Source organism: Electrophorus electricus, chromosome 23, assembly GCF_041902795.1.
Source record: "Electrophorus electricus isolate QZ-2024a chromosome 23, ASM4190279v1, whole genome shotgun sequence".
NCBI lineage: Eukaryota > Metazoa > Chordata > Actinopteri > Gymnotiformes > Gymnotidae > Electrophorus > Electrophorus electricus.
The window spans coordinates 13,067,295-13,070,000 of record NC_137519.1 but is presented as its reverse complement, the minus strand read 5'-3'; positions in this window follow the sequence as shown (position 1 = coordinate 13,070,000).

Genomic DNA, 2,706 nt, shown 5'->3' with positions numbered 1-2,706 from the left:
TGTGTGTGTGTGTGTGAGTGAGTGAGTGTGAGTGAGTATGTGTGTGTGTGTGTGTGTGTGTGTGTGTGTGTGTGTGTGTGACAGAGAGAGATACAGACACCCAAACAGAGAAAGAGGCCTGGGTGCACATACGTGCGTGTGTACGTGTATGTGTGTTACAGGGCAGGGTCAACCACAGGCACACATCAGGTTCACAACACAGACATGAAGCTCATTAAAGCATTTAACAAAATGTACCTTAAATGTATTCTGCATTTTATTGTCTATTCCAAGGGCAGCTAAAATGAACATGAAGTCAATAGAGTGTGGACCACGAATCACTTTCTCAATGAGAGTCTTTTTTCTGGATGGTTCCTTTCTTTAAAGATACTCCCTTAATTAGCTGTATGCTGACCAAGTGTTTTATGCTGGTGGCTTGTAGTGTAAAACTAGGGGAAAACTTTCACTTAAGAATTCCCTTTCATGTTGCAAGAAGGCAGACATATACAGCTCCTAGTATTCAGGCCCAGAACCCACTGAAAGTGTTTACTAATGAAACACACGCTAGTTTGGGCTTCTAAGGGCCAGTTCGACAGGCTCTCAAGTCTGATCTTAGCTCCGCTTTTCACATACAGTATCCAATGTTTCCAGTCTTTTCTTTGAAGTCTGAACACATGAAATCCGATCTGTTCCAGACCAATTGGACTGGCATGCGTTTTATCAAATGAACACAAACTGGTGGGGTTTTCAAAGCAGTCAGTTCCAGAGGAGTAAAAAAAAACAAAAAAACAAAACAGGCAAATCAAATAAACATTTTGTAAAGAAAAAAAAATCTAAGTTAGCCTAAAACTAACATAGTAGAGTTAATATACCGGGCGTTTATTGAAGTTATCCTGCTAATTGCTGATCAGGCTAATTAAGTTGACTGTGTCAAAGGCTGGTTTAACTTAATCCAACCCATGTGATGGCTGGAGTAGATTTCTCTCTCTAAACCGCACGAGCAGTGGTAAGGTTAAACAGTGCTCTACATACAGTGGGCTTTTGCTTCCTGTCTGTAATCAGGGTTGACACTGAAATGTCACAGTGCTCTAGGAGCAACGGCTATATCGACACTACCCTGTAAAATAACCCACAACTACAATGTTTTTATCTTTTCTTGCGTACTTATTTGGCATTGCGTTGTTTTAAAGTGGCGACCTAGCTGTTCAACTGGGGGAAAATCACTAGCGCTTTGTAAAGTTGTTCTGTCACATTATGCATATACTACATAAGAATATTTTGGAACCTAAGGAAGGTATATGGACTGAATAGTAGTAATGTTTATATATTGTTATTCATTGTATATTATATGACTATTGATCTGCATTTGTCTACAGGTGCTGGGAGGATCTGTGCAACTAAGACGTTTGTTCATAAGTTCATATATAAATGCTCAGTAATGCCACAAAAGCTTTGAAATCTTGAAACCAAATCCTAAATGTAACCATTACAAGACAAACAGCAAAAACTGATATCCTTGAAAAGCAATGCGTACCAGCAGTGCTGTGTTTTGGGGTTGAGTTCTTCGCTCTCCTCTGACTGCTTTTTGAAGCGGTTGGGGGTTTTTGCCCCATCCAGAAGGGGGGGGGGGGGGGCACACAATTAGTGCAGTGAAGCACAAACAGTAGGGATCCCCCTTTGAAGTGGGGATCAAAAAGGTGGGGGGGGGGTGCATGGTTTAGTCCAAAATGACAGTGCTGCCAGGCTCAGTAATGCAAAGCTAATGGAATACATACATTATAATGTTCATTAAATACCCCATCCATCTCTGAACGAAGGAATGAAGGAAGAGAGAGGGAGAAAGGGGGGAATTTTTAGAGGGAATGAGGGAGTGGAAGAAAGTGTGATGAGAAAAGGAGGTAAGTGAGAAAGAGAGGGAGAGAGAGAGAGAGAGAGAGAGAGAGAGAGAGAGAGAGAAAGAAGAGGGCTGAGGTAACACCAACAGGATGATAAGAGACATGAGGAAACAAGAGAGACAAACAGGGGTGAGCAGAAAGGCAGGAAACGCAGGCATGAGCGGGAGAGTCAGACTGAAGGGAGGAAGGCGGATCAGGGAGAGCTTTAAGCTGGAGATCTTTCCCTTCCTCGGATAAGAGGAGCTACCAAAACACGCAGAGGCTTCAAAGTGGGGGAGAGGCTCTCATGGGGACGTGGCCCCATAAAGCTTTTCCACAGCTTCACACAGACAGCAGCGGCTGATCCAGACAGAGGAGCTCATGCGACACTCTCTCTCTCATTCCCTCTGTCTCTCTGTCTGTCTGTCTCTGCCTGACCATCTCTCTCTCTCTCTCTCTCTCTCATCAGACAGTCGAGGTTCGGAGCCCCTGGGGTGGTATGCTCTCATCTGCGCTGCTCTGCCGCCGGAACGCCGACCCCACACAGACCGAGGCGCACCCATATCCGCACGCTAACGAGGTCAGTGAAAGCCCTGAAGAATCCTGCAGCCAAACAGACAGTGATTCAAAGCTAAGACATTCAGAACGGATCTCTTCTCAGTCCCTGTTAACACCTTTATTAAGCACACATTTGAAAATGTTACCACTAGACTCCTCTATTCATGTCAAATGACAGCATTAGATGAGTATTTATGGTCTTAGGTGCACTCATTGTCTTAGTCAGAATACAGAGACCTGTTAAAAATATCAGCTACGTAGGAAAGGACATGATTCAGCTCTAAAGATGTCCGGA